The following is a 14,050-nucleotide window of genomic DNA, read 5'->3' as shown; positions in this document are numbered from 1 at the left end:
TGACACCTATGCCCACCTTGTGGTTCTTATATTTTGAAATCTTGATTTTCAGCCATTACATAAGTTAATTTTGGATATAATTTCAATTTGTGAAAATGGTAAAATAACGTCAATAGATATCCTATAGGTAGATATCCTCAATATCATTGAAGTATTTGTCATGGATTTCAGGATGCTTTTCTGGCATGTGTTCAGAATTCCAGGTTTTGCTAACTATGCATTATTTTTATATTATGCCCTGAATATTTTTTCCTCTTTCTTCTTTTTCCTTCTTCTGTGCTTCATGCAGACTCTCTTTCCCCCTCTCTCCCATGCCATTACTTTTTCTTCCATACAATAGGTATATTGAGAGAACACCAAAATCTTCATAATTATTTCAGCACCATCAAGAGAAAAGAGCAATTGCAAGGAAAGAATGGCTAAAATTGTCCAGTCATGGATTGCAGCACACTGAGTACAAACAAAATCTCTAGTGAGTTACCTAGCTATTAAATACTAGCAAGTTTCTATTGCTGACTGATTTTTCAGGACTTTGCAACATACCCAGATTTGGGAAGATTTACTAAGGAATGAAGCCAGGACAATCCTCCAAACCACAGAAGTCCCCTAATTTTTCAGTGGAACAATGGTTTTAATGTGTAATTATTACATGCACACACACACACCCACTCCCACCCCACGGAGCCTGTCCGTGTTTAAGAGGCATTTGGACAATGCCCTTAATAACATGCTTTAACTTTTGGTCAGCCTTGAAGTGGTCAGGCAGTTGAATTAAATGATCATTGCAGGCCCCTTCCAATGGAAATATTCTATTCTATAAATGTTGTAGGCAGCCTCAAACAGACTCTTCAATGGAAATGCAGGTCAACATTCATCAGCTCCAACCACATTACTTTCTGCCAGAATAGCTATATAGAAAAAAATATTTAGTTATGCTACTTTAGCCTTATCATCGTGACATTGATGGGCTTTTAGCAACCAAACCAGTTCATTTGCAGTATATTTGCGCTTTTTATTAAATGGTTAATAATTGTGAATGTCTATGACACAGAAAGTGCTGGAACTGTTTCTTAGAGTGTTACAAAACAGTATCAACAGTAACAGAGTGTTACAAAACAGAGTTTTATCTACTTTCTGTGTAATCCTGCTTCGTTTGATATTGGTGAGTTACAGAGAACTGGAAACAGTAAGTACCTTTATGAGGGAGAATTAAATGTACAGAAATAATGTACCTTTTTGAGGAAGAATTAAATTGAAACAACAAAATTTGCAGTCTAGCTATTAAGAGCTTTACAGTTATACATAGATTTATTCCGTACAGGTTTAAACATGCTCAGTGCCTTTTGAAGACTGCAGTGATGAACCCAGATTAGATGGTAGCTCTAAATAGGAGCAGAATAAGTCTTTTTGTACTGAATCTGGACAAACCGACATCCCTAAGGCCTTCAAGAAAGCAGGCATCTTCCTGTTTTAAGGGTGTTGCATAGAGCGCCATCCTTTGTTTTCACTCTGCTCTGGTTTGAACTGTAGCTGGTATTTCTGGCTTTCAAACTATTGCCATCAAATCTATGCGGTGCCGATGAACTCAATGAGTTTGCCAAGCACACAATATTTTTAGTCAGTAAAAAATCCATACTGAGTATTTCAACCCTTTATGAACAAAGAATAATAACCTTTCTAAATTTATTTAAAACTTCCCAGAGAACACTACTATAGAGATATGATTATCTAATTAATTCTGTAAGAGCTTGAAATTATGCATAATTCTTTATATTTTTCAAATTCTGTATTTTAAAATCTGTTTTATAAACCTAATTAATTGACATAATCCCATTTAATTGCAATTAAATTCTATGGAACTTTTCCATAACGATCAGTATGCTAATTCCTGAAAATTGCCTATTAATTTTACTTTCAGGAAGTAAAGCTTGGCCTTAAATGCCTGACTTCAGGCAAATTCTTATTGAGGAATCATACATTTCTAACTTATCACTGTCATTCTGGCCAGTGTTCTTCTAGTGATCTGCTACCTTTACCCTTTCCACCTCTACAGTAACCCTGAATCCATATGTATGCCTGGTGGAGGGGTTTATTTGTTTTAAACCGGTGGAATATTTGTAAATATATACAGAAGGAAAAAAAACAACAATGTGTCTGCAGTGTCGTGGCAAAACACAGACGCAACAAATAGGAAATGGTGCTGTATCTGTAGTCACGATGGAGCAGCACTTTCTACAGCTCCAGGTGCCAAGCAGCAAGACTTCAAGCACTTTCTCTTACTGTCTGTCCCAGTTCTGAGCCCTGGACCGAGAGTGCAGTCAGGGATGGAAGAGGAGAAGGATGCAGATGAGCAGGACTACATGTGCACAGTGTCAGTAAGAAGTACGTTCTTCCCATGAAAGCCAGCATCCTGGCTGCTTTTTATGTCCACATGACAAGCCAAGACTTCAGCCTTCATCATTTGCCCAGTAATACCAAAAAACAGAGCTCAAGTGGTAGACTCAGGTTTTGAGTGAGCTGGTGATTTTTATGAAAGACTACAAATCGTTTTAAAGCACTTTCTGAAGTTCAATGGGCCAAGCATTTTGTACAGATAAAGCCAACGTGTTTTAATTTTTTCCCTAAGTGGAGGTTTATATGAAGACATCTGTTAGCTGGCCCTAAAATTTTGCTCACACAGCCTGTCTGAAATCAAAAGAAGGGGTGTAGAAAGATGACAAGCTGGCAAAAGGGGAATTAAAAGGGTAAACTGAAGTAATATGAGAAAGTTTTGTTGCAGAACTCATTTTCACAACTTCAAGCTATATTAATCCTTCTCAAAAAAAAAAAAAAAAGAAAAAGAAAAAAAAAAAAGAAAAAAAAAAAGAACTGATTTGCCCGATTGCTGACTGCTAGAAGTTATTGGTTGCTGCTTCATTAGTTATATACTGTGTCTTGACTGCCATTTTGTATAGAGTAAAAAACACTTTCAGATGGTCTGAAATATTAATGTGGAATATACCAAGAAACTTCTGCAAAATCTCAGGGTTGCACTGTGATACTAATAAAGAAGTTGATGCAGCTGAGCTTTACTATCCTCTGTATATTCACAGCTACAAGATGTTTGTTTAACTACTTTTCTGCAACACAGTCATCATCATGTTTCATCTGCGACATGAAATCATGAAGAGTCCAACAACAGGCTGAAAACATCTTTGCTAAGGGAGAATTATGTTTGTCTGTAGCTAATGATAGCACTGAATGATTTTTTCCACGAGTCATTTATTAACAAGAAAATATGCTTTTGAATAACCCCAAACCACTTGTAATTGCAGATTGAATTCAGAGAAAAGTTGTTAATGAAAATTATTACTCATTATACACTTATTGCATACTATAAAAAGTTATTAATAATTTATTTTCTATTTGTTTTAGAGCTAATCTGATCAAAACAGTGAAAAAGTCATCAGATTCACAAAATACTGGGAGAAATTGTATCCTGTCATACAGCAGTTAGGCTTTTACACAAGCAATGGAGAACATACACCAAACTGCCCTTTCTCCTTAAGAGATCTGCATCCACCGCTCCCATTTTCCAGGTACCTCACTACCCTGTTGATAGTCGACTGCTAACTATAAAATACTAGTCACAGAAATGGAAGTCACTGAAGCACGACTGCACACAGGAGGGGGCAACAGCCATCCTATAAAGTCACTCTTTGTCTCTGTGACAATCCTGGTATTTTATACTTCATACAGAGCAGGGCAGGAACGTGGTGGAGAATGTGGAAACCTTCTAAAAAGAGCAGAGAAGTCAGCCTCAGTGCTCTAACCAAGTGTGACGACCCACCTCCAGTTGTACAGAGGCTAACATCACACTCATCTTTTCATTACATCACAGCTGAGGGCGATGCCTGATACCCAAATGAAACATTTTCTAGCCGGACACATGAAAACATTTAGATTAAATTTTTCATAATGAAGAAAGAAAAAACATAACTTTTTTGACTTTTCCCCCACTGATTGTTTGATTTTAGCAGATCTACCAAAAGAATTGTGCTCACAATAAGCATTTGTATCACTGGTATCTTCCCCAATTTACAAGAGAATTGGAAGTGACCATAAAGAGAGCTAGTGCAATGAGCAATTGCCTTTAGTTCAAGATCACAAGGAACTGAAAGGCAGTCACAGGGACAGCAGACATGGCAGTGTAAATCATCTAAGGGAGGTAGGAGGAAAAGTTGAGAGTATGCGGTAGCTTCTGGCTGGAATTTCCAGTGCTCTAATCCAGATACTGCTCACCAGAATGCATATTCCTTCGTTTAGTAAAATAATTGCAAAAGGATTTTGTCAAAAAGATTAACAACGTTAACAACTTAGCAGCATTTGTATTACAACAGCTCCTGTGAGAACAAAGATCATCTTATCACGCTAACTGTACAAGCAAATGTATCTAATCTGTACATCTTAGATTCAGACACAGTAAACAAATAAAATAAATGGGGAGACTGGAGAAGAGGACAGGAGGGAAACAGTGATAAGAACACTTAGTTGCATAGACCATGTACATGCATAATTGCTGCTCTATTTATAAACTAGAACTAAACATGAGATATTAATGAGGTTAGTAATCCCTGCTGGCCAGCTCCGTAGCCGTTAAAGGGAGGACAATTTGTCTATAAGGAGAAAATTCCTGCACCACGCTGTGCTGCTGCATGGGATTTTATAAATGCCATGGGGCTTATTCAGTTTCTTAATTCTGCTGGCCCTATCTTCTTGAGTCGGCTATGCAAGGATAGGAGTCATACCTCTTATGGCTACATATTCTTTTTCTTCTGCTTTAACAATTACAGCAACTAAGGGAGTCCTTTCTCACCCCATTCTCTACAAGGGGATGGCTTGATATATCAGGATAGAAAGTACGTCTGTAACAGAAGTTACATGTGGCTTCCTTTTTACTGACGGGACTTTATTTTTAGTAGTAATATAATCTGTTATAATATGCAGCTACATTACACGGTAATAAGCATATCTCAGTGATAAGAACTTTGGATCAAGATCAGCCAGTCTCCCCCCTTCTTCTCTGCCTCATGAAGCTTAATCCTGATTTAAAAGGCTGTAATTGCTTCTTATGGCACTGGGATTTGCTGTTAACACAATGCTCCATGCAACGTTCCGCCTTCCATGTGGCCCTCAGCCTGAAAAACAGAGGCGCTGCTGTCCCAAGGCTGATGCTTCCACTCCCAGGGAGCAGCAGGCGGTGGCTGTGGGGCCGGGCTGAACTGTGCTGGTGGGTGCTGTGGTGTCAGCGTGTTCACAGGAGGCACACACATGTGCCTGACCGAATACTTTCCTGACAGGTAATTCTGCCTCTGGATTGCCATAGCTGCCTCCCTCTGTGTTGATGCCTGTCTCCTGGGAGACAGAGCTCTCTGTTTTTGTTCGCAGAAGCCAGGACCTGAATCCAGGGAGAAATTAATTAGCTGTTGTTGGCAGCAGCAGTCAATGGGAGGGAGGTTCATCCCCACCTTCCCTCTACCCTTCTTTCATTTCCCACAGTGGTTTTGAACTGCTTTTCCAGGCTGGCATAGATAAGGTAAATCTCCTCCCGTTATTCTTTGCCGGAAAGATGCTCACACCCTGCAAAGTGTCAGCTGTACAGGGAAAGATTAACTCAGGGCAATGGGGGTTGTTTGTGCCTTATGAGGTGGTAGGTGGGCAGTGAATTCACAGGTAGAAAGAAGATGTGCAGGAACTACAATGTCCCTGCACCCTGTGGGAAGGAGCTGCATAGCCCGTCTCCTGAATAAGCGTTGCTCAGCACTGGGATGCTGTCACTGGCTCAGGAAAGCCATAAACCACAGGCCGCTGGGAACAGTCCCAGGGAGGTATGAATATGTGCTTGTCCTGTTCTTGTACTTTTTTAACTTGGCATCTACTGCTGGTCAGATACCAGGCTAGACAAATTTTTGGGCTGAGTAGAGCCATACTTGCATTTTTATGGTCTTATCTACTGTCATGCTAACTTCCGGTATTAGGGGGGTCATCTCAGATCAAGAAACTGGCCTCATAATCTGCCCTACTCCTCTCTCCTCAACTCTCTTATCAGATACCTCTCTTTTAGGCAATCTTAAAAATTATTTTCCATCTTTGTTTTCACACTGCACCACGTCCCTTGGGACTAGAATGGGAGTAGCCAAAATACTATGAGAAAGCCTTTTCTCAGGCTATTTACAGCTTATCCAGAAGCAGAAAGAACTAAAAAAACTCCTAAAAAAGCAGCTCTCACATGACTGTCCAACCCAATTTAGCAGATAAAAGGGATTCGAATAGCTTCAAGAACTATTCAAACTTTTGGGTGGTTCTCAGTCCTGATCTTTATCAAGAGTTTATGGTTTACAAATCACAATCTGTATTTAATGTCACTGTTAGGCAACCAAGATTTGTTTCTTGCTTGTATTGCCTGCACAGAAGTAAATTTTACCCTTCTTTTGGAATACAGTGAATTTTACAGTCAATGAAGAGAGATAGATGCCTAATTTATACACATTGCATCCTCTTTTAGAGCCATCAGAGATGACACATCGGACTTGGGCCCCTGATTTAAGCAGCTGCTACATGCCTAAGGTTTAGTGTTGAATATTCCCTTCAGCCTCAATGTAACAAAATTCTTGCCTCAAAACAGCGTAAGTCATTGTGGAAAGTCTCAATACTGTGGATCCACTCAACAAGTGAAACTTGATTTTCAGGCCATAAGCAAAGCTACTTCTGAAAAAAAAGACAATTTTCAATTTTCTACATAGTGGCTTTTCAGACAGATGGCTGAAAGGCTGTCCAGAAGGTGAGAAGAGTGCTCATTTTTATACTTCATGCTTTGCTTGGAAGCTAAAAGGGAATTGGTACTGGAGAGGATCCAGTCCAGATAAGTGTTTTAGCTTCTATGTTTTCCCTAACAAGAAATTTCTGATCAGATGTAACAAGATCAGATCTAACAGGGTTGTAAGACATCTACAGTCCTCAAGGTACAACACTGGTCTCAGTAAATTGAGTGGCAGAACTCCCATTGGCTTCAGCTGGATCCAGGTTTCTCTCAGATAATTTTGTCAAGAAAGATCTTCTTCCCTAAGGTGTCTTTAAAGAACAAACAAAACATATTACAGAAATTTGGAGCAGTGATGTGATTCTAAGGAGACTCCAAACCCACCCACCAACCAGACAATCGACCCCAAATCCCTGAATCCTATACAAAAATGAGCTTTTGCTCCTAAGTTTTGAGCAGGGGTATTACTGCCTACTTAATAGTGTTGTGGTACCCTTAACTGAATTAACTCTGCTATGGAAGACCTTAACAGAGGCTGATTTATCATATCGAGAAGCAGCTTGCGTTGTAGTCATAGCCATCATCTTCAGCCACACAGCTACAAGTGATTAGGAAGAAGAACCGAATGGACTAGTAACAGTATGGCAGCAGTCTGTAGCTCTACAACAAAAGGACAGAATGGGAAACAGCAGTGATGATGAATTTGGGGGATTTCAAGATGAATTACAAGATACTTGGTGGAGTGCAGTGCATTACTTCCTACATCCAAAACTCAGGCTGAAACACAATCTCTTTTTCTGTTAAACCCAGAACTTCAGTATTTGCAGGTAACACTGTAGCTACCAACCAGCACAGCAAGACAAACACAAGGAGGTTATCACTATTTTTTACAGCAGCAGATTTGGGGCCCTGCTGCTTTCACACATCACATGTGTGGATGTTTCTTTTTTGGTTATGGCATAGTAAAATTATTTTCTGAGCTAAGTTAATGCAAAGACCTCAGACAGTCTCTTTGCATAACATCAATATGTTGAGCAAAAATTATACTCTATGGTGATCAAGGGAACCTGGCAATGACAGAAGGAGTAAATAGGCTGGACAAGGTTAAGTCTGCATTTGCAAAGATCTTCCATTGCAGATACAGCTAAAAGAGAGTGAGCTGGAGCCTGGAAGGGAGAGATGGGCAGATTCAATGGAAATTCATTGAGAATTAATGGCAAATTCCCATTGGCATTCCCTGCCCCCCCCTTCTGAGTCATTAGAATTGCCCTGGAGGAACAGACCATTTATTCTGGATACAGGCAGGAGTTTCCAAAGGCTGGGTGGGATTTGGGTGCAGTGGTGGAGAAGGGAGGAGTGGCAAGGAGCCACTGGCCATTTTAAAGTGGGGAGGGAATGTAAGGCCAGTATGGGTGATGTCAATTAGTTGTGAAAAGATGGCAACAAAATCAAGGGGGTCATGGAAAGCTTAGGTTGCATGTGCATGTTGAGGAGACAGACATATCCCATGCCTCGCTCAAGAGGAGACTTAATTCTGTTTGCTTTTATGCTGACCCAAGAGAAATCCTTGTCTGAATGATACAAATATCTGTCCTGCTCTGTTTATAGTTCTTCCAGTCAAAAATAGCAGGGACAGGAGGGAGTCATGTAAGGAAAGCAGCTTGCTTATGAAAATGGTTTTTTCCTGTTTGTATACCATTTTTATATACACCCACGCACTCACATGTGCAGAGGCACATCTCACAGATGAGTTCTTTTTCCTAAAGAGGCTCAGTAGAGCAACCACGCATAATACTTTCTCACAGCTTTGCTTACTAGCCGTGTTCAGAACAAAAAGCCCGGTTCAAAGTCCATTGGAGTCTGTGGAAAGATGCCCATTGACTTCATTGAGATTTGGATCAGGTCCCAAATCTTTCCCTATTTAGAAGTTGGAAAATAGGCTGCAATTCCTCAGCTGTATATGCTGGGCTAACTGGGCCTGAAACGAAGTGCATAGAAAAGCCCAGCGTAGCCAAGGTCGTACCTTGCAAATGAGTCTTTTGTTTCTGTCTGCTCACGGATCATTGAGTTCTCCAAAGTCAGTCAAACAAATAATGCTTCTAGTCATTAGATTTTCTGTCCTTACAAGGTTTGGCAGGTCTCAGAGATGTTATCTGCAAGATGTAACCATTTCTGTGGTCATGCCAAAAGATACCAATTTAGTCTTCTACAACAATGAAAAGTAGTCTTTTTTAAAAAAAAAAAATGGAGGAAAAAGAAATATATTTTGAAGAAAACCTTTTCAGGTTCTCTTCTGCAAAACAGATATTCTTCAGTTCTCCAATAAGCTTCAATAAAAATAAATGTTTGCAGTTTAATCTTAGCATTAGCACTTAGCTTTCTTCCTAAAGCACAGTTTTATCAAAGCAGTATTGCAAAAGGTTTAAATGAATGACCAGTAGAATCTTTTGCATGATGAGGGATGCATTGACCATGCTGTTGATCTCCTTCTTGAAAAATAATTAATTAACTGCCTTCGTACCTTCTCTTTTCCAGACTTGCTTTCATTTTTTTGCTGTAATAACAACTTAGCACACTGAATTTTTATTTTGGTTTGTATTTAATTGAGACATTAACATTACTACTTCAAGCTTAGAATAGGCATGAATAAAATAATAGGCTAGTTCCTGTCTTTCATCTATGAAGAGATCTGCAGTATTTTGGGGCTTTTTAGTATCAGTGAGAGTTTTCCCATTGATTCCAATGTGAATTTCATAGATTTCAGGCTCAGGAGAAGGGACAAAGGCGGCTTTAAGCTGGAAGTCAGCACTGTTACTCCTGTACCAGAGGAATCTGTTCCAAGTCTATTGTTTCATGCAGAGAAACATTACTAAAGTGACATTATATGTTACTAAAGTGACATTACTATGTGGGTGGCATAAGATTTATGATATCCTTAATTATTCATTTATTTAAGTGTTTGTGGGTTGCTCTTAATGTGACAGATGTACACACTTGTCAAGGCACCAGCTGAAATGTCTTTTTTTTTAAATAAGGTTATTTACTGCTGGAAAAAAACCCAGATGTAGATAGTCATCTATTTTCTCAGTTTAAATTTCATTCAGACTCATAAGAGAGTTTGTTTAATTTTCTTATATTCATTATATTTTGATGGCAACCTAATTATTTTAGAAAGATTAATAGTTCTCTACTTCCCTGTGTTAAACATGAGAAGAGTATTATGCACTAATTATAAGGAGTGAACTACAACTGACGTCAACAAAATTTGTGTGACTGCACATATAATAAATGAAATCAGAGTATTATACAACAGCTGGAAGACAGTCTAAGAAATAACTTCTTGAATGCCATGTTAAGGAACATGCTGACTAACACATTCATTTAATTCAAGAATCTCTACACAAATATTGTTCTTGTCTACTGTCTTTCATGTAGCTTGGAAAATGCAAATGAACCGATTTCCATGCTCATTCTGCCCAAATGTAGTGATTCATATTTAAATACATCATTTGTACTCTGATTAGAAGTTGGCTTAAACAGCAACAAAGGCTGACATAGGCAGAGTCTGAAGAGCTCAGGATAGTCACACCTATTGTCACCATGAGCATACAAGTAGAGAAAGGCTGGGAAGGGACCTCAGCAGCAGCTCCAGGATTTTGAAAAACAGGTGAAGTCCAACGTCCTCCTACTTGTTGTGCTCAAGAGCTCCTTTTAATATTTGGGATAAAAAAAAGAGCACCTTGACTTTTGATCTTTGGCTGCATCTATGCCACTCCTTTCTGGGTGCAATTGATATTCTTTTTTTTGCAACACTCCATGAAGCAGGCCCAGCTGTGTGCTAGGGGAGTTCCTGCAGATGGGAATGGCAGGCTCGGAAGCAACCTGTGGCACAGAAGACCATGGAGAAAGCAGTGGACTCATTTCTAGGCTAAGGAATTACTTTAAGGGGACAAGACTGAAACAACATTTCTCCATTCATACATCTAACCTTATAATCTCATAATTCACAAACTGGCAGTGTTTGTTGCAGACTCCAGTTCTAGTACACAAATTAATTTGCTCAGACATTTGGAAGCAGACCTCCCCAAAGCCCCAGTCTATAAGCTAAAACAGAGATCACCAATAACGTCTGTTCAAAGCATAGACAGTAACTATCTAGAAATATAACTAGTCTTCTTTACTGTAAAGTCTTTATATTCATTAGCACACTGACATTCATGATTCTGTGGAGTAATATGTTGGTAAGAGAGTGGCCGAAACCAAGTGAATGTCATCTGAGAATCAGCTCCTGTTGGACTCACTCAAGAAAATGGAGCATAAATTGTCCATTAATCAAAAGCCATTTGCCATTTGCACAAATCTTTGGTTTGATTGACAAGATTATATTTGAAGCTTATTTTAGCAGGTACCTATTAGTATTCATTATATTTAAAGTAACATCAGGGACCTTTGTTTTCCCAGGCTTTTTAGGGAAAGGTTTTCATTTTTTTGCTGCTGCTGCCCATTCTTCATTTATACCTGAAGAGGATTTACTTTGGTAGACTTTGAAGTTGTTTATGAATTTGAAACAACAATCCACTCTGGAAAGAAATTGATAATTTACTCCAAAATGACTTGAGTTTTACATTCGGTATATGTTTTTTCTTTTATTAAACTACACTGTTACTCCACAAAACTGTTAAATATTGGATACCAGAAATCACCGGTGTACCAAAACAAATGAAACATAAGTATGCTTAAGTTGATCTCCCTTTTTTTTTTCATCTTGGTAGCCTTGATGAAGCCATCTTGAGTCCCAAAGTTTTACATTTTTTCCAGGTATATTATATAACTTGAACAAACAAAAGTTTATAGTATTTCCTAATTCCATGCTTTCTGCACACTGGTACAGATCCAGCTGGAGCAGTCTGCAGCACTCCTTTTCTGAGCAGCTTGTAGCTTTATGGTGAGGGCATGTTCCTAAAAGATCGGTGCAGAGCTGTAAGCTGAAGACATACTTGAATGTCTTTCTCTTACTTAGGGTTGTATGCTCTGTAGTGCAAAGGTGTAAAAGTAGGGAAAGTACCTACATTTTGAGAAAAAAAAAGTTTTAGTCAGGGAAAAAAAAAAAAAAAAAAAAAAAAAAAAGGAAGAGAGAACTATATGTAGCTCCCCAAGCAATGGTTACGGACTATAGAACTTAAGTATATAGCAGTGCCTCTGTACAGCCCTGCAGAAAGTACTGCAATGCAGGCTGTGTTTTACATGTAACCTCAGAGCTTACTCTTGGTTTGCTCGGGGGGTCTGTGTGGTGAGTGTGACCAGCTGGTGTTCATCCTCAGGTGCAGTATGAGGGTGAGTGCGGTGGACTCCGTTCAGGGACGAGGCTTTAGGTGTTCAACATTAACGCATCTAACTACTAAGTTTCTAAATCTTTAGATGTATCCCTAAAGCTTCAGTTTCTGAATATTTGCTTACCCCAGAAGGTGTGAAGAAATAAGGCTAACCAACAGGCTAGCTGAAGGGAAAGGGGGCATTTGGGACTGAAGTAAAACTTAAATTGCCTTTTAAGGTTGTAATAATTTGCTGTGTGGTAGAAAAACTTTATTACAAAGCAGTCAGGAATGCCTAGGGTATAATGGACTTTAGTTTTTGTTCACTACTGAAATCTACCCAGTGTGTTAAGCATATCATTTTAATTCAGTTTCTACTATATTTGATTCTTAAATGTTGTCCTCTACTATGTTTCCTATGTGAATAGCAACTTACAAGTTTTTTGTTGAAAGATTACTGCCCTGCTAGCACTGGCAGTCAGTCTCTATTTATCCTTCCAGCAACATACAATCTTTAAAAATTCCCATAGCTACCTGATATTTATAGGCACATTTATTATCCAAAGCATAATTTTACTTGTGGGAAGGCACAAAAATGCCCTGCATTGCAGAATGTCTGGTTTGGGCTTTTTTCCCCTCCAATATTTCTCTGTATTTCTTAATCTTAGATGGGATTCATTCACCTAAGAAAGTATTTGAATGAAATTAGTGGTCACCTTTTACCAGCAATTTAAAGAAACAAGCACTTGGGAAGAAGCGATTCATCTGAACAGTCTGGAAGGTCTAATTCTCTTCAGGGGGTGCCTTTGTCCCATTGCTGAGTTGGAGGGTGCTTAGATGTCATGCCTACCTTTTAAATGGTGATTATTAAATGAAATGAATTCTAGACCATTAATTTACAAAAAAACTTTACATGTTCTAGGTAGTACTCTGACTGATATCAAAATCACATTTAGCTTCTGATTACAAAGATTTAACTTACTGTTTTTAACAGAAAATTTTGCACCTGAGAACTTGGTTTTAGCAAAAATATTTTAATATAAGGAAAAAAACCCGTTCACTTCCAGAGCTAATGAAAATAATGGGTCCATGCAGTGACTTTTAGTTGCACCAACATATAATAGGAATACCAACATCTACGCAGTCGTTTCTAGGTTTGAGTTCTGGCATTAATTGTGTTCAATTCCCATTCACAGTGCTCTATTCCTCTATTTCTAAATGTGAAAATGCATATGCAGAAATCTAGGTATTTTGGATAACAATAGAATTTTTGTCTACATTAGGAGTATTAACTGAATTGTGGGACATAGCAAGGAATAGACATGCAAGTGAATGAAGCAAAATTCCATTCCAAACAATGGAAAATGATAAAAAATGTTCCTGTGTTAAGTATGCCTGTCCCTCTATTGGACCAAAACTGGTTAAAAAGAAAAGTAAGAGATGCCTACTGCAGTGACAATGCTAAAGTAAATTTTAGTGGTTCTGCAATGGCAAGAGATCAACACACAGACCTCAGCATGGACATTCTGCGACCTCACTCTGTACTGCAGGAGGGAGAATGTTTTCATTGTCTCATTCTGTTGCATTTAGGGGAGCAAACTTCCTATACGCAAATTACAACACAGCAAATGAATTCCAGTCACTGTCTACAACAATGGCATTAATACAAATCACTCTGTTGCCCGTGCACCAAACCACATCTATACTGCTACTTATGCCCTGTGGTAAGAAAGGAAGAAGCAGCCTAAACACTCCGGGGAAGAGTTTCTGGACATTCTGATTATATGGGAAATTCAGTGACTGAAGCAAAACCCTGAATACTTTTTTTTTTAATTTAATTTTTTTCCTCTGTTGTGAACAAAAAAGTTGTAGACATTTTGTGCTGCTGAATTCCTCTTGAGCTACATTTTGCAATATATGGGGCTGTGTGCCCTGGGAC

Source organism: Falco naumanni, chromosome 4 (genome assembly GCF_017639655.2).
Source record: "Falco naumanni isolate bFalNau1 chromosome 4, bFalNau1.pat, whole genome shotgun sequence".
Taxonomy (NCBI): domain Eukaryota; kingdom Metazoa; phylum Chordata; class Aves; order Falconiformes; family Falconidae; genus Falco; species Falco naumanni.
Note: the sequence above shows the minus strand (reverse complement) of the source record.